General features: G+C 42.0%; 1 non-coding gene across 1 annotated transcript; it reads right to left on the minus strand.

Annotated features, from left to right (window-relative positions):
- Positions 1-10528: 10528 nt before the first annotated feature.
- TRNAL-UAA (transfer RNA leucine (anticodon UAA)) lies at positions 10529-10615 on the minus strand. Its single transcript has one exon. It is a non-coding gene; the product is annotated as a tRNA-Leu (tRNA).
- Positions 10616-19764: the final 9149 nt, after the last annotated feature.

The following is a 19764-nucleotide window of genomic DNA, read 5'->3' on the forward strand; positions in this document are numbered from 1 at the left end:
ACCAGAAGTGTTTACCCTGTCATGGAGCAGCAATAGGTGCACGGTTATAACTGGACTAACGGTCCAAATCGGCACAGCTTCATAGTACATCAAGACAGGTCCAGTGGAGTATACTGTCAGGCAGAATATTAAAGAAGGCATCTGAGATGCCAGTCCGATCAGATACACTAGGGATAGCTATCCCCCATCATCAAGGGAACCCAACACATGTCTATAGAAATGCAGTTATCCGTAATAGGCACACTCAAATCCCCATCAGAACAAATGCAGTTCCAAGAAATTAATAGATCCTAAATACATGAATGGATTTTAGATAAAGCAGTGCCTACATAATAATACCGGTCGCACATTAAAAACACATATAAGGTCATAAATGATAATTAAATAATTAAATTAGACCATGATATGTAGAAATAGAGCCGCTCCATTAAGAGAGGCCGTATCCCACAAAAAAATGAGGCGATTTACAAGGTCAAAAGCCAACTAATCGTACAAAAGTACGGCAATACAGACAATACAAAAAATCGAGACACCCATACAGAACCCAGAGGGAAATGCCGGACACATCAAAGAAAGGCACTATAGGTGAAACCCTCATTCAGTCCCTGAGGGGTCATGGTGCCAAGACGGTGAATCCAACGCGCTTCTTCCTGTAGGAGTTTGCGGTCCAAATTGCCAGCCCTAGGTCCCAATTTTAGTTGTACAATGCCCCAAAATTGGAGCACCTTGGGGTTATCGGGATGAAACCTGTGCATGTGTCTAGAGAGAGTGGTATCCTCCTTGAGGTTGATGGTACTCAGATGTCTAGATACTCTCCTCCTCAGTTCCTGCAGAGTCTTACCGACATATAGTTTCGGACAGGGGCATTTGGCTAGATAGATAATCCCGCTACTTTGGCAGTTAAGAAACTGTTTAATATGATATAGTCTATTATCTAAAGGGTTAGTGAAACTTCTAACCCTAGGCATCAGAGGACAGAAAGAACACCTGCCACAGGGATGGAAGCCAGTGACAGGTGATTTCAGCCAAGTGGATGATGTATTAAGAGAAGTAGGGGAATAATGACTATGCACCAAAAAATCACGAAGATTTTTGCCCCTACGATAAGTAATGGCAGGGTTGGCAGGGATGACCTCTATTAGATCGGGGTCAGCAGTGAGAATAGACCAATGTTTCTTTAGAACACCAACTACCTGGGAAGAGCATACGTCGAAAGTGCCAATGCAGCGGATGGCATTGGACGATGATGGCACTGCTGATACAGCACTTCTATCAGAAAGAAGATCAGATCTATGCGAAGCCCTAGCCCTGGCATAAGCCCTATGAAGCCACTTTTTGGGGTACCCCCGTGCCAAGAATTTGTAGTAAAGACCATCGCACTCTCTCTGAAAAGAGGACTCATCAGAACAGTTGCGTTTGGCTCGTAGATATTGGCCGATGGGTATCCCTCTCTTAAGGGCAGGGGGGTGATGGCTATTCCAGTGCAGGAAACTGTTGGTGGCCGTAGCTTTACGGAATAATAGAGGTCATCCCTGCCAACCCTGCCATTACTTATCGTAGGGGCAAAAATCTTCGTGATTTTTTGGTGCATAGTCATTATTCCCCTACTTCTCTTAATACATCATCCACTTGGCTGAAATCACCTGTCACTGGCTTCCATCCCTGTGGCAGGTGTTCTTTCTGTCCTCTGATGCCTAGGGTTAGAAGTTTCACTAACCCTTTAGATAATAGACTATATCATATTAAACAGTTTCTTACCTGCCAAAGTAGCGGGATTATCTATCTAGCCAAATGCCCCTGTCCGAAACTATATGTCGGTAAGACTCTGCAGGAACTGAGGAGGAGAGTATCTAGACATCTGAGTACCATCAACCTCAAGGAGGATACCACTCTCTCTAGACACATGCACAGGTTTCATCCCGATAACCCCAAGGTGCTCCAATTTTGGGGCATTGTACAACTAAAATTGGGACCTAGGGCTGGCAATTTGGACCGCAAACTCCTACAGGAAGAAGCGCGTTGGATTCACCGTCTTGGCACCATGACCCCTCAGGGACTGAATGAGGGTTTCACCTATAGTGCCTTTCTTTGATGTGTCCGGCATTTCCCTCTGGGTTCTGTATGGGTGTCTCGATTTTTTGTATTGTCTGTATTGCCGTACTTTTGTACGATTAGTTGGCTTTTGACCTTGTAAATCGCCTCATTTTTTTGTGGGATACGGCCTCTCTTAATGGAGCGGCTCTATTTCTACATATCATGGTCTAATTTAATTATTTAATTATCATTTATGACCTTATATGTGTTTTTAATATGCGACCGGTATTATTATGTAGGCACTGCTTTATCTAAAATCCATTCATGTATTTAGGATCTATTAATTTCTTGGAACTGCATTTGTTCTGATGGGGATTTGAGTGTGCCTATTACGGATAACTGCATTTCTATAGACATGTGTTGGGTTCCCTTGATGATGGGGGATAGCTATCCCTAGTGTATCTGATCGGACTGGCATCTCAGATGCCTTCTTTAATATTCTGCCTGACAGTATACTCCACTGGACCTGTCTTGATGTACTATGAAGCTGTGCCGATTTGGACCGTTAGTCCAGTTATAACCGTGCACCTATTGCTGCTCCATGACAGGGTAAACACTTCTGGTCCCTGCATTGAGTCACAACTGATAGTTACGGAGCGACCGCCGACCTGTCTTATACGTTGTGTTTTATATATCTCTTCTCTAAGTTCCCGGTATTCGTCATTGCTCATGCGCGTCCCCTCTGCACTGACATGCACTATCTGTCATACTTTTGTTTTTGTCTGTTCCATTATTCTTTTAAGTCCGTGTCATGCCTTATTGCGCATGCGCGTCTCTACCCTGGACTAATATGTCAATGTTGATAGTGCTTCGGCACTAAGTCCGAACTGACAGGTACGGCGCTTGCGCCGACCTGTCACACTTCTGTTTCTCTTATTCTTTTTCTAAGTCCCTGTTGTCTGTCATTGCGCATGCGCATCCCCTATGAACGAATCGGGCCATACTGACAGTGCGCCTGCGTTGCCCGACGCTTCCCCTTGGTCTCTTGTTACTGCTATCCCCATTGGCTGGATTGTTTCCTCCGATGGGGGTTACGTCTTGCCCTGTCTCATTGGTGATCTTTCTACACACCTCCATCCACGTCACTCCATGTCTCCATATGAGGATCTGTTTTTTTGCCGCGTCGCCATTAGCCCCGTGTACCCCTGAGGACGCTACTAAGTAGCGAAACATGTCGGGGGGGCTTTAACTGTTTTTAATACCTGTCTTAGCCGAATTTATTGTCTGACTTATTGAAGTGTGGCTTTCTTTGCCTCGCAAACTGACTTGCTGTTATCAGTCAGTACTTACTCTGACTGTTTGAATGTTGTGCCGAGCTCTTCCAGCTGGCTACTTACACATTCACTTCGGCTTATGACAGTGATAATTTTAAACTAACATATATGTGGTCTGTTAATTGCTATACGTAGCCTAATAAAAATTGCTAGTTTATTTCTATGAATATTTGGGTGGTCAGGAAAAAGGGTTTTGTTTGCCTGCAGGCATTCCTCCTATTGTCTATATATATTGTACCTGCTGACTGCCCAGGGTCATAATCGTTTTCTGTCTATTTTCAAAAAGGGCTCTAGGTCTTCCCCGGGTAATTATAGACCAGTAAGCTTAACATCCATCGTGGGGAAAATGTTTGAGGGGCTATTGAGGGACTATATACAGGATTATGTGACAATAAATAGCATTATAAGTGACAGCCAGCACGGTTTTACTAAGGACAGAAGTTGTCAAACTAACCTAATCTGTTTTTATGAAGAGGTGAGCAGAAGTCTAGACAGAGGGGCCGCTGCGGATTTAGTGTTTTTGGACTTTGCAAAGGCATTTGACACTGTCCCCCATAGACGCCTAATGGGTAAATTAAGGACTATAGGTTTAGAAAATATAGTTTGTAATTGGATTGAGAATTGGCTCAAGGACCGTATCCAGAGAGTTGTGGTCAATGATTCCTTCTCTGAATGGTCACCGGTTATAAGTGGTGTACCCCAGGGTTCAGTGCTGGGACCACTATTATTCAACTTATTTATTAATGATATAGAGGAAGGGATTAATAGCACTATTTCTATTTTTGCAGATGACACCAAGCTATGTAATATAGTTCAGACTATGGAAGATGTTCATGAATTACAGGCAGATTTAAACAAACTAAGTGTTTGGGCGTCCACTTGGCAGATGAAGTTTAATGTAGATAAATGTAAAGTTATGCATCTGGGTACCAACAACCTGCATGCATCATATGTCCTAGGGGGCGCTACATTGGCGGAATCACTTGTTGAGAAGGATCTGGGTGTACTTGTAAATCATAAACTCAATAACAGCATGCAGTGTCAATCAGCTGCTTCAAAGGCCAGCAGGATATTGTCGTGTATTAAAAGAGGCATGGACTCACGGGACAGGGATGTAATAATGCCACTTTACAAAGCATTAGTGAGGCCTCATCTAGAATATGCAGTTCAGTTCTGGGCTCCAGTTCATAGAAAGGATGCCCTGGAGTTGGAAAAAATACAAAGAAGAGCAACGAAGCTAATAAGGGGCATGGAGAATTTAAGTTATGAGGAAAGATTGAAAGAATTAAACCTATTTAGCCTTGAAAAAAGACGACTAAGGGGGGACATGATTAACTTCTATAAATATTTTAATGGCACATACAAAAAATATGGTGAAATCCTGTTCCTTGTAAAACCCCCTCAAAAAACAAGGGGGCACTCCCTCCGTCTAGAGAAAAAAAGGTTCAAGCTGCAGAGGCGACAAGGCTTCTTTACAGTAAGAACGGTGAATTTATGGAATAGCCTACCGCAGGAGCTGGTCACAGCAGGGACAGTAGATGGCTTTAAAAAAGGGTTAGATAATTTCCTAGAACAAAAAAATATTAGCTCCTATGTGTAGAAATTTTTCCTTCCCTTTTCCCTTCCCTTGGTTGAACTTGATGGACATGTGTCTTTTTTCAGCCGTACTAACTATGTAACTATGTAACTATGTAACTATGTAACTATGTAACCCCAGAATGGAAAGCCAACGCTGATGTGAACAGGCCCTAAGGCTTCTTTCACACTAGCATTAATATACGTTTACCTCTCTTCCATCAGAGGAAGAGAGGATCGATACGTTAAACGGAAAGCAACGGTTCCATTAGAATTACCATTGCTATCAATGGTAATTCTTTTGTATCAGTTGCTTTCTGTTTGTCTCCGTTCGCTAAGTTTCCGTTTTTTTAAAGGAAACAAAAGTGCAGTTTGCAGAACTTTTATTTCCGTTCAAGTGAACGGAAACCTAGCGAACGGAGACAAACGGAAAGCAACTGATACAAAAGAATTACCATTGAAAGCAATGGTAATTCTAATGGAGCCGTTGCTTTCCGTTTAACTTATCGAACCTCTCTTCCTCTGACGGAAGAGAGGTAAACGTATATTAATGCTAGTGTGAACAAAGCCCAATACAAGTAAGATATTGTTAAAAAAAAAAACCCAGCTGGGCTTTGAACCAGCAACCTTCCATATGTAAGGCAAACAAGCTGACCACTACACTATAGAAGCCAACGCAGTCAATGCTTGTGAAACTGTAGTAGTTGAGGGTTTATCAGTCTATCGTGTGTCTGCTGCGTGTGGGTGGTGACTGGTCAGAGACTCACAGTCAGACTGGCTGCCGCAGCTGCCGCATGCGGTGTGCACTGGGAGTGACTGTGAGACTCACCATTCACAGCCCCGCTTGTAGCTTTCCCACGCTAATTAAGCACAGGAAAGCTACAAAGCCCTTATACTGCGCTCAGCTTCCTGCCCCTGCCAGGAGTATACTGCAAGGGGGGGGGTCTGGGCATTTTACTGACAGCTGAGGGCTCTATAGGGGGGAATTATCCCCCCACCATAGAGCCCTGACTAGTTACTATACTGAAAGGTTAGGGGGGTCTGAGTATCTGACTGACTGCTCTAAAGGGGGGGGGGGCAGAATCCCCCCTATAGAGCTCTCTGCAGTAAGTCAGACAGTCAGACGCTCAGACGCTCCCCCACCCACACTAATCCTTACATTATAGTGATGTGAGGGCTCTATGGGGTGGATTATTTCAGACCCATAGAGCCCTTTGCTGTCGGTAAAATGCCCAGACCCCCCCTTGCAGTATACTCACGTCACGGGTCCTGGTCCCAGCAAGGCAGGAACTTACCTCGTGCTTCTCGTCGCTCGACTTGCTCCTCTCTGGCTGTATGTGCGGTGTGCAGCGTCAGAGAGGAGGAGGAGTGTTACAGACGTTCGGCACGTCTGCTATGTGCGTCTGCATGGCCCCTCCCCCCGGTCCAGTCCGTCCCGGGCTGCAAATGCCGACCCCCAAGTTTAGGTAGGTGGTGCCGCCTGAGGCTGTCGGGTCACCTGACCTCATGGCAGGTGCAGCACTGTTTACACGAGTGTAATATACGCGCGTGCGACGCGCGTGCTTTCCACGCATGTTGTACGCACCTATATTACTCTATAGGGCCGTGCAGGCAGTCCGTGGGTTTTGCGCGGCACGCATGGACCAATACAACTCTATGGGGCAGTACAGACAGTCCGTGCTTTTTGCGCAGCGTTTGTCTGCTGCGCAAAAAGCGCGACAGGTTCAATAACTCTGCGTATTTCGTGCATCACGCACCCATTGAAGTCAATGGGTGGGTGAAAACCACGCAGGTTGCACGGAAGCACTTCCGTGCGAACCGACTGAAACAGCGCACCAGCTGTCAAAAGGATGAATGTAAACAGAAAAGCACCACGTGCTTTTCTGTTTCCGAACATCCAAACGGAGTGTCTTTGCGATGAGCGAAGCCGGACAAGCGAACCGAACTTCACCGGGTTTGGCCAAACTCGTTTTGGCCGAACCCGGCAAAAAAATTATCGGTACGCGACGTCAGGAGATAGTCACTGTCCATGGTGCTGAAAGAGTTAAACTGTTTCAGCACCATGGACAGTGACTTCCGATCCCAATATACATGAACCTGTAGAAAAAAAACCGAAGTTCTGACTTACCGATAACTCCCGGCTTCTTCCTCCAGTCTGACCTCCCGGGATGATAATTCAGTCCAAGTGACAGCTCCAGCCAATCACAGGCCAAGCACAGGCTGCAGCGGTCACATGGACTTGCGCGTCATCCAGGGAGGTGGGGCCCGATGTCGAGAGGCGCGTCACCAAGGACGCGTCACCAAGGCAACGGCCGGGAAGTTCTCGGTAAGTACGAACTTTTTCTTTTTTTTCAACAGGTTTTTCGATATTGTGTTCGGCATTCACTGTCGAGGGTGCTGAAAGAGTTAGCTCTTTCATTACCTTGGACAGTGACGGGCGTCGACTAGCCTCATCTCTATGATGGCGGCTGCGCGAAAATCACGCAGCCGCGCATCATACACGGATGACACACGCAGCTGTCAAATGGTTTTTGCGCGCGCAAAATGCTGCGTTGTTTGCGCGCGCAAAAACGCAACGTCCGTCTGTATCTGCCCTTACTAGAAGTTTTGTCGGTTTTAAGAGGTCAGTGAAGAAACAGAATAAAACCATCTAGAGTCCATACTGTATTGATCGTGAACAGCTTGATATCCTCCAAAAAAAAACAAAAAAACGCAGGATTCCCATATCACCAGTTATGAGAATAAATATAACAGCTGAAAATGGCAGAATATGGTCATAATAACAGGCAAACAGGCAAAAATATAAAAACCTCAATTTATCAAGATATATGATAAATATTCACTTCTGAAGGTATTCATCTAGGGGTGTAATAAGAATTTTTAAAGCACAAGGAGTTGGCAGAAATGTATGAGGTTGTAGAGAGTAACAATTGTTATTTTTTTTCAGATGTGTCAGTTACATTTTTTTGAGGTTGGTAACAATAGAGAAACAAATGTCGGTTCCGCCTTTTTTCTGTAGTACAGAAATATTCCATATGTTTTATTCATCTAGTGGTATAATGAGAATTTTTAGTTTTGTTTAGTTATTTTATGTTCAAGTTTGTAATGGGGCAATAAAGCAAGTGGAATAAGGATAAATTAATAAAATAAAAAGTGGCAAATGTGGCAGTGAATAAATGTGAAAGATTGAATAAATTAACAAAATTAATAATCTAAAGAGGAGTGGAAGGTTTTAAAGCAATCTTTTATACAAAGGCCAGGTTTGGAGGGGCATGTGTCACATTGATAACGAGAATCTTTACGGATTCCTCGTTTGTAGCACACACTACATCTTTTTTGCGCCAGTAACTTTTTTTGTGTGGAGGGGCATCTCTGCTGGAAAATGTTGCCCTCGAACTATGCTTGACGCTTCACTGACTGACGCTGAAGATTCTGCTTCTTCCTCGCTGCTCTCAAAAATACATTTTTTAATTATGTTTTCCTGGTACTCCAGGTATCTACTACATTGGGCGGCAGATCTGTACAAAATGTACGAGTTATACATCGCTACCTGGACTAGATGAATAACTAATATTTTTATACCAGGTCCTAGATATCCTCATAGCATTATAGGGCTTAATCATGTGGTCGGAAAGATCGACCCCTCCCATGTATTAATTAAACGCCTGTATACAAACAGGCTCTGGGGTCTCAGCAGATCTTCCTCGCACGGGGGCGAGAGTGCTTATCTCATTGTGTATCGTTGTGAGCATATGGACATCTTTCTTGTCTCTATACTTTAAGAAAAGCACCCAGTCACTACACAATGCCCTGCTCTCGCCAATTTGTAGCCTTTGGCCTAGGAGGGTCTTTGGGAGGCCTCTCTGATTTTTCCGTACTGTTCCACAGGCTACAGTTTTTTTTACGGTCAACATTTAAAAAGTGGAACACTGGTGTAAAAATTGTACAAGTGGTAGCCTTGGTCTAGCAGGGGGTGCAAGAGATCCCAAACAATTTTTCCACTTGTACCTAGGACAGGAGGGCAGTCTGGGGGCTCAATCTTTGTCCTCATAAATTCTGAATGTATATGTGTAGGCAGTTTCAGACTCACATAACTTATATATTTTTATGCCGTATCTGGCTCTTTTATTAGGGAGGTATTGTTTTAATTTTAGCCGGCCCTTAAAATGAACGAGGGATTCATCATTCGCGATCTCTTTTCCATGGGTGTATATTTCACAAAATTTTGGGGTAAAATGTATTATCACAGGCCGTATTTTATAAAGGCGGTCGGGGTCATTTGGGGGTGGGCACTGCAGGTTATTATTATAGTGCAAAAATTTTATAATTGCGTCAAACCTTCCCCTGGACATTGCAGTGTGGTACATGGGTGTATGGTGCAACACGACTGTTGACCAATATGATCTCACTGTGTTTTTTTTTGTTATACCCATGTTTAGCAGAAACTCCCAGAATTTAAGCATTTCCGCTGCATTAACAGGATGCCACCTGTTTGGCTTGGCATAAAATGACTGCGGATTAGCTGCGATAAATTGCTCCGCATATAAGTTCAGTAGTATAGAGCTACATAAGTCGTCAAACTAGTTTTGACAGGTGACACGCCCCTTTATGGGCGTGGTTAGGGCGTGGCTAACGTTGTCACGCCCCTTTAGGGGCGTGTTTGGGGTGTGTCTAACGTTGTCACGCCCCTTTAGGGGCGTGTTTGGGGTGTGTCTAACGTTGTCACGCCCCTTTAGGGGCGTGTTTATGCCGTGATTGCCGGTGACACGCCCCTTTAGGGGCGTTGACACACCCTTTCGGGGCGTGGCTAGGGTGTGGCTGACAACGGCACGCCCCTTTAGGGGCGTCGACACGCCCCTTTAGGGACACACCTAGGGCGTGGCTAACATTGACACGCCCTATAGGCCGGTGACTGGCCACGCCCTTCCGGTTCCGGTACACGCCCTTCCGGTTCCGGGGTGTACCCAGACCACGCCCTTCCGGTTCAGGGCCACGCCTCTTCCGGAACTGATGGTCCCCCAGACCACGCCCTTCCGGTTCAGTGACACGCTTCCGGTTCAGTGACACGCCTCTTCCGGAACCGGTGTACCATAGACCACACCCCTCCGGTTCCGGTGGGTGAACCCCGCCTCTTCCGGAACAGCATCATATGACGCGTACTTAGAAGGATTGTGATTGGTGCGCGCTGAAGCCATGCGGTGATTGGTGCATACGGAATTGTGGGCGTGTTCATTCCCATAGAATGAATGTGATTGGTGGGCACTGAAGCCGTGTTGTGATTGGTGCGTACCGAGTTGTGGGCGTGTTCATTGAACAGAAACATGCCCTGACATGCCTGGAAAGCGTCCGAACATGTTTTCTGCGGTTTTCTGAAACTATAAGTATAACTGTGCGCATGACCGGGTTACATTTTGAATAATGATTGTGATTGGTGCTCGCTGTAACCAAGGCATGACCAGGGTTATATCTGAATACGTTATTCACAAATTATTTGAATAAAAGCTCATTTTGTTCTTTTTGTATAAACACATAAAATTGCTGGGTAAATTTACTGTAAAAAAATAATAAAACAATGTTTAAAAGTTTACCTGGGGTGGGATTCGAACCCACGACGGCTTTTACGCCGATTGGATTTTTATGTCCAACGCCTTAGACCGCTCGGCCACCCTGGTATAGGATGGATAATGTGGCTATAGAATAATATGAAGACGTGTATTAAGGAGATGATTCAGATGGAATTTTAGTTCAGGCGTAGCTAACATTGCGAAGCCAATGTACAACTGACGTAGTCAACCATGAAGGTAATGTCAAAACCAAATAAAAAGCAGACGTATATTTCAACATACATTAGTTTATTTTATAAAAACAAAGGCATACTACAGTTGAAAAGGTGGACATAATATATGTAAGGCAAATAATGTCATTTTTATAAAAAGACGCATTTACATAATATTTACAGAACAAATAAACGTACAGATCAAAATACACAGGAACAACAAATATTTGCAGCGAGACAATGACAGGAGCCGTCGAAAGCCACAACTATGCATTTATATGGTTAACCAATTTACAACAGGCAATAACCTATCAAAGCGTCTTCTTGACAGTGACCGACCTGGGAGTCCAGATAAACTTGGGGATCCTAAAGAAACATTGAGGGGTGTAGACTGTCTTTTCTGAAGTGTTAAGGTCTCAGTCACGGGCGAATTATCAGACATATTGTTAAGCATTTTTAAATGGTCCAGACGCTGTCTAGTAGAGGCATTAACAACAATTGTAGATGGCACATTTAACTCCGCCATGGAACCCAGAAAAGTGTTCCAACCGGCAGGTGCTTTGCTTGCGGTAATGTTACGGTTCTGTGTAACAGTGCGGATTAAGTCCAGTATATTAGAGCCTGGTATAACACTGCCTTTATAAACAAATTCACCTTTGTCATTCCAGGATGTAGTCTGCTTGGCTTGTGACATTTTACTGAGTAACAATGTAGTATTTTTCTTATAGCGGTCGTTTACAGAGCTAATAATCTCACTAATCACAGGGTCGGCGATGTCCAAAGATTTCAACGGGGGAGATTGTAAAGGCGGTGGCATTGTTGGGTCAGATACTTCAGGAGGCATTAAAAGAGTTAAGCTCGTCTTTTCCTGCTTAAGTTGCTTAGCATGCAACAAGTATTTCTGGAGCACAGTTGAATACCGCTTGATCTTTTCATCTTCTGATAAATTGCTTTTTTGAAGTATCTCAGAAATTTCTGAATCGAGTCTTTGTGTAAACGAAATATGTTTTTCGTCGTTATTGAGAGAATTTCTCTGTAAACGCTCCAAATCGTGTTTAGGAACCATGTACATTTTCTCTGCATATTCCATTATCGGTTAGTCAGAAGTCCAGTCAACAGAGGTATAGCAAAACCCAGCAGGGAGCCAATAAAACCGCCCGACTGCTTCACAAGGCGCTTACGCTTGGCAATTGAGCATTTCCTGTTGCTTAGGGTTTTTATAACATTACGCCACTTTTTGAGAATACCTACATGACGGGGTTTTAAGTGTATTTTGCCTTTTAGCACATTGAGAGCTATTTCGCATATAGCAGTTACCAAATCATTCGAAGCCCCGCACAAAATAGTCTTTCTTTGATGCGGCGCTGCGCTCATTAGAGCTTTTAAGCTCTGCCAATTGCGACGTATCCGCTCAGACATACCTACAGCCTTTAAAGGATCTTACACGAATGAATATATCCCAGAAAGTCAGCGCCTTTTAGATTTGCCTTTATAAACGTATAAAGAGGGCGTGTCAGGCGGGAAGAGACCTGTTCTTAAACGGTACTCATCAGGAGTTGCAGCCCTTAAATCCACCAGTAAATAACCGTAGGATTTATGGGTCGCGTCTTCAAAAGCCTCTAAAAAGAACTGTGACTTTCCAGGGTACATTTGGCGGGCTAAAGTTGTTATTTGTAGTTTGTCCCTGGGGTTTTTAAAAAGAACCATATACTTTGTGTTTAAATTAATTGTGCGACTGCTTTTACCTTGACAAAATATATTCTGTACTAGGTACATGATGCTGAGGTTTCTGTGGTGCACATACTTGGTGAATGCTTTTTCAAGCTCAGAGCTATCGCCGGCAACGTCCATCAGGTCATCAACAATTGTTAAATTAACTTTACTAGGCGGAAACAAATCATCATCGTTAAAAGATTGTGGCAGCCCCTCCCTAAAGTGAATATTGGGTATTGTACGTAATAAATTGTCATACAAAGGCTGCCAGCAAGAATAAAACCATACGATGTTATCAGGTCTATGCGACAATGCCGCTCTTTCGTTGTGTAAAAGTTGCATAACAAAATAGCTCTTACCTGAATTAGAGGGGCCAGACAGTATGCATGAAAATGGATGTTGTAGTCTTACATCCATTACAATAAAAACTCAATAACCAAAAGGTATAGTGGTAAAGTCGGATTTGAAAATACGTTTAGTGTATACAAATTTCTGTGTTTTCTGCAAAGGTCGTGTCTCTATCTGCCAATGCCGTTTATTTCTGACAATGCCCGTCTGACGAACCACAATTTTTTTTTGTTCCTCGGGGTCAGGGTGTAAAGGATAGTCCAACACTAGCTCTTTTAAGCTGTCAAAGTTAATGAGCTCCACATTGGCGGCGTTCAGGGTTATGCCTTTCACTTTTAGAGTCGTCTTACCAGTCGTTAATTTGTATCCGTAACTCTTGGGGCCTGCAGATACATATTCTGTAATGTAGGTGTTGTTAGGCAGTTCACTAGTCAGGTCACCTAGATAATCACCCAACGGCGGATTCCAGTCATCCTTTTTGCTGACAAAAATAACAGAGTCAGTATCATGGTAGAGACATCTCTCTTGCAGGGCGTCCAAAACATTGTACAACTCTAGGCGGGCATAAGCGGTCGTAAAGCAAGCAATGAAAACATTTGTATTACGCGCCAAGCTAGGACAAGCTTGTGCGTTCTTCCAACTGATCATTGCTGTCTCATCATCTAAAAAATCCAATGAAGACACCTCGTATTGTGGCAAAAATGTGTAGGCAAAAAGTACATCAGGGTTTGTCACAATACTTGTGTTTAGTAAATTAGAAACTTGACCAAATTTTCCCCACAAAGAGTTTAGAAACAGTTTTGCAATCTGTCTTTTTGCCGGATTAACCTCTATTTTTTCTTTACGCAGTCTAATGCCCTCCTTTACTTCAAATGCATTAATGTATTGGTCTTTTTTTACATCATCTGTACACCATGAGGGAAAACCTGAAGCCTCCTGTTTATCCCTGAGATGTACTTTAATGTAAGATTCAAACAATTTAGTTGTCGATGCTTCAAAGTGCCAAATTTCAAAAATTTCACAAAGCGTGTAACCTTTCTTTAATGCCTTTTGAATTTCAATAGTGCACCAAGTACCGGTCAGTGACCGCTCATCATCCGTGTGTATGCAAGAAGTCGTCAGTTCATTAGTAGCACAAGTACGGCACAAGGGGAACAGGAGCTTGTTATTCATTTTAACAGGCAGGACCGGAAAATATAAACCGCGCGGCGGACATACTTTTACTCTAGCAATGCCAAAGTACGTGTCAAAATGCTTAAAATTATCATAAATGATGACTGGATGGCCGACAGGATACTGCTTAGTTTTGTTGACATAGGGGTACAAACTGGTGAAATCGTAGTAGTGTATACGCTCACCAGGGGCAGTTTTGTGGTATAATTTAATAGCGTTGGTACGGCCACCATAAAGAGCATCACGGGGATTCATAGGTTGTGGGAAACTTTTTTCAAGAAGAAAAACTTGTAAGTCTTTGTCCGTCTCTAGCATACTAACCCAGTCATGTTCCCACATTTCACGCACCTCATAACCATTACATTTTAGAAAATGAGTTTTGACATTCGTTTTGTGATACAATTGACCGTAGGTTGTCTGTGTCACATTGTTAAAAGCTTTTTCATTGTAGCACACAGGACAGCCATGAAAAAAACATCCTTGGAATTCAAAGGCGATCTTACAGCCATTAATTAGCGCATAACCATCCAAAAAATATCTAGCGACGGAATGCTCACCACCCTTTAAAGCGTGTTGTATGTTAATGCCCTCTTTCTGTTCTACATAAAGTAGCCACTGTATGGATGCTGTTGAAAATCTTTTTTGCCCCTTGTGGTAATTGTCTGATGGTACAATGGCTATAGTGTCTCTAGGTAAAAATTTGAACCTGTACATAGCCATGCAGACAGAAGCCAGTGTAGTGAGTTGAAAAGGGTCAATCTCTTGTGTTTCTGTGTCAAGTTCACCAGCAGCGTTAAATTTAGTAGTCGTTTTTTTTGTCATGTCAATTATACTGTTTCTGTAACATAAGCATGCCTCTTTTAGAATTTTAACATCCTGAATACAGTATTCTTTAAGCTCAGTCTGAAAGTCGAATACGTAGTTTTGGTTATCAGCGTACCAAGCCATGAATTTCACTTTCTCATCAGGCATCATGGCTTCAAAACCATACTGGTCTACAGATGGCATAGTACCAATGTAATTTTGATTAGCCACCTGGTTAAAAAAGTGTGGGAAATAACCTTTGGAGCCTGTGAAACCCAACGCCTGTGGTAGCTTACTAAGACTCATGGGCAGGAAATTTAAAGAGTCGATAAACCTAATTCCTAAATCAGCCACTGTGACACAAAGTAATTTACCACCTCTGGCCAGTAAGTCAATTTTAATTTTTTCTTTGACGAGTTGTTTTACGACAAAGTAAACATCATACCGTCCGGCATTATGAGCTATAAACGTGTAGCCACGGAAAGCAGTGTCGATGAATTTTTTAACAAAATCCTCCAAACACGTTAAGCCCTGAAATTCCCAGGACTTCTCCCCAACTAACGGTAACGCGTATACGTAATTAGGTACATGTATACCTGTCTCCTGCATACACTCAAAGTCATAAAAAATGTATCTTTCCGTTGTTTCATCCGGCGTGATTTTTCTCAAATAACAAACGTGCCCTTCAAAAGTGTCAATCACGGCGTAGCAAATTTGACATTTTAAACCTACACACTCGTGTTCGTTTATCTTAGAAACGTATTTGCCGCACGAATCGCAGTATTCCTTAAGTTTACAATCTATTTTTTTCAGGCGGACAAGATTTGTATGGACCTTTAAACAGTCGTGTGAACGGCAAAATGTACGACAACTGGGGCACCTAGGAGACATACCCTTTTCCTCAACACATGTCTTTCTTTGACAAGCTTTACAAAAATAACGGCATGAATGGTCATTTTTGTGATGAAAAGGTGTGTGGCAATAGTCGCAAAAGTAGTTAAAGCCAAAGAACGCTTTTACGTTTTTGATGCCGTAGTAATGCTCTGCATCATGTAATAGAAACAGAACTTTGTCTTTGCAGTAAGTTTCGTTGTGGAAACACTGCCATTCACCCTGGTGATGATAATAGATCTTAATGGTCACATTCAAATGCTTCTCAAATGCAGGGATGTCGCTAAAACTGACTAACCTGTCATCGGGTATGCCCAAAGCCCTATGAATTTCGGAGGCCCTAGTCAACAATACAGAGTCCGCAACATTTTCGGTGTCTAAAAGGGCACAGAGACTGGCAGCCAGACATAAATTGTTATCTGCGTTGTAGAAAACATAGAGCCAACGTCTCTTTGTTTTAATAATTCGGCTGTAAGGGGTCGATCTGAGCCGTCGGCGTGTCATAACCCCGCCGACTCTGTTTCTAACAATTGTAACAACCAGTCTTAATGTCCCATTCCCAATAAGTTCAGCGTTACTCTGCAGTGTATTGACCACGGCGTTCAAAAATGACTCTGCATCAAAGGCGTCTATGTTTCTTTTGTTAGAATACAAAGGATTCCTGAGGCCGTCGCCGGCTAGTCTTAACTGAACAAAGTCGTTGTGTCCCACATCAGCCCTCAGTCGGTTTAAGAGTTCCTGAATAGCGTTACGCACACCCCGGAGGGCCAGAGCAAAGGACGGTAAACGGTCTATATTCGCAAATCTGAAGTGTTGATGATGCTCAACAGCACTAAAAGTGCTAACAGCCCTACGGTACTGGTTGATGAGCTCCAAAAATACAGGCTCTTCTGCAGCACCGTTGGGGTTATTTAATTCATGTTGTACAGGTACTTCAACAACATGCTCTGGCTCAGGAGACTCTTGGCGTACGGGTGATGCAGCTGGCGTTGTTTCATTATGTGTAGGAGGTGTTAGAGAGCCGGCCTCTAAAGACAAAAAATTCTCAGGAGTATTTACCTCAGGGGTATTTACTCTGAAAGCCGCCTCTTCGTCAATATTTTGTATACTGTATGCCCCTTTTCGACGTCTAAGACGATTAAGGGTATTTACCGCTTTCTTTACAGATTTACGATACAGGTGGTTCGTTGTTTTTACCACACCATACCGATAGGTCGTTGGTCGTATGCGTGTCGTAACCCGCTCTCTACGCCATTTAAGGCCTTTCCCAGACATATCTAGTCAGAATTATTTTAGTGCTTTTAAACCTTTGTTGCCATTGCATAAATTCATAGGGTACTGACTCCCGAGATATGTTTAGTTGTGTTGCATTTGTTTCACTTGTAGTCATTGATTTACCATATCGTGTCTGTACAGATTCACAATCATAGGTCTTTTTTGCGTAATTTCGGATCACCGATGGCCGCTCTAGAAGTTTCCCCCGTAGGCTTTGAGGCGTAGACTGCCTATGTTGATAGCTTTTCGTTATCACACTGTCGGTTGAAATCAGATTGTCTAGCGTTGGTTGCTAAAGGCCGCCTTGATTCTGTAGAGCCAATACATATAAAATTAGTTCATACTAGGAAAACGGAAAGCAGAGTGGTGTGTGCTAAAGCTTGCGATGCTCCTGTAGTGTGCATATACATTTAAACAAATAAAATGCGTTCATAGTAGGCAAAAAGTATATAAGAAATTACTTGGTTTATGCGTTGCGGCCCCCTCAGACTTTGCAGTAATCAAGCTGATGTTAAAGAAGGTCGCCGATCCTTTTTTCTCAGTGCCCACAATCCCCTCTGAACGTCTAGCATTGTGTGCCAAAGACAGTCTTGAATCTGCAGATAGAATACACATAAAATTAGTAAATAATAGGAAAACGGTAAGTATAGTGCTGTGTGTTAAAGACAGACAAGCCCCTGTTGCTTGATTATACATTTAAACGTTTAAAATTGGTTAATAGCAGGGATAAAAAAATAAATAAATAAATAAATAAAAAAAAAATAAATAAATAAATAAATAAATAAATAAAAATAAAATAAAAAATAATTAAAAAAAATAATTAATAAAAATAATTGAAATAAAAAATTAATTCATTAGAAATAAAAAATAAATAAATATATCAGAACTTACTTGGTTTATCAGTTACTGCACCATGTAATTTTACAGACTTTGCAGTAACCAAACTGGTATTAAAAAAATGTTGCACGGCTTATTTTTGTCCGTTCCCGCAAGCCCGTGACCTGCTTTAATAGTTCTCTCGCCGTTTTGAGCCTGAAACAGATAGCCTCGTTTATATATAATAACCCCAAAAGACGTTAGATTTTTTTAGTTTAGCCCTCTAGCGGCGGTTTAAAAAGACATTTAGATAATTAACAGTGACGGCTTATTATTATTCTATTATTAGCATAATAACATTTAACGGCTGTTAAAAATGACAGTTAGCGACTTTGCCATCATGATTTTTTTATTTTTTTTTAGCCTGTTATTACAGGCTATTATCAGATAAATAATATATACAAGCGCCTCTACAAAATCCTAAATGACAAGTTCAAAATTTGTAGCATTTAAAACACACAGTTGGGTTTATACATTGAAAACTAACCCCCATCATCTATCTTGTGAGTCTAAGCCTATCTACAACATGCATAATACAGCAATAACACATTTAAACCTTTTAAAACCTTTAAGCGAAAGTCACAAAATAGTCAATATTTGTAAAAGCAATAACTTTCAGCCACATAGTATAAAAATTATAGACCTGTAATCAAGAGCCCCTACAAAATTTGTCATTGAAAATAATAATGAGTATCAATGTTAATTATCTAAATGTCTTTTTAAACCGCCGCTAGAGGGCTAAACTAAAAAAATCTAACGTCTTTTGGGGTTATTATATATAAACGAGGCTATCTGTTTCAGGCTCAAAACGGCGAGAGAACTATTAAAGCAGGTCACGGGCTTGCGGGAACGGACAAAAATAAGCCGTGCAACATTTTTTTAATACCAGTTTGGTTACTGCAAAGTCTGTAAAATTACATGGTGCAGTAACTGATAAACCAAGTAAGTTCTGATATATTTATTTATTTTTTATTTCTAATGAATTAATTTTTTATTTCAATTATTTTTATTAATTATTTTTTTTAATTATTTTTTATTTTATTTTTATTTATTTATTTATTTATTTATTTATTTTTTTTTTATTTATTTATTTATTTATTTTTTTATCCCTGCTATTAACCAATTTTAAACGTTTAAATGTATAATCAAGCAACAGGGGCTTGTCTGTCTTTAACACACAGCACTATACTTACCGTTTTCCTATTATTTACTAATTTTATGTGTATTCTATCTGCAGATTCAAGACTGTCTTTGGCACACAATGCTAGACGTTCAGAGGGGATTGTGGGCACTGAGAAAAAAGGATCGGCGACCTTCTTTAACATCAGCTTGATTACTGCAAAGTCTGAGGGGGCCGCAACGCATAAACCAAGTAATTTCTTATATACTTTTTGCCTACTATGAACGCATTTTATTTGTTTAAATGTATATGCACACTACAGGAGCATCGCAAGCTTTAGCACACACCACTCTGCTTTCCGTTTTCCTAGTATGAACTAATTTTATATGTATTGGCTCTACAGAATCAAGGCGGCCTTTAGCAACCAACGCTAGACAATCTGATTTCAACCGACAGTGTGATAACGAAAAGCTATCAACATAGGCAGTCTACGCCTCAAAGCCTACGGGGGAAACTTCTAGAGCGGCCATCGGTGATCCGAAATTACGCAAAAAAGACCTATGATTGTGAATCTGTACAGACACGATATGGTAAATCAATGACTACAAGTGAAACAAATGCAACACAACTAAACATATCTCGGGAGTCAGTACCCTATGAATTTATGCAATGGCAACAAAGGTTTAAAAGCACTAAAATAATTCTGACTAGATATGTCTGGGAAAGGCCTTAAATGGCGTAGAGAGCGGGTTACGACACGCATACGACCAACGACCTATCGGTATGGTGTGGTAAAAACAACGAACCACCTGTATCGTAAATCTGTAAAGAAAGCGGTAAATACC

Source organism: Rhinoderma darwinii, chromosome 3, assembly GCF_050947455.1.
Source record: "Rhinoderma darwinii isolate aRhiDar2 chromosome 3, aRhiDar2.hap1, whole genome shotgun sequence".
In the NCBI taxonomy this organism is placed as follows: domain Eukaryota; kingdom Metazoa; phylum Chordata; class Amphibia; order Anura; family Rhinodermatidae; genus Rhinoderma; species Rhinoderma darwinii.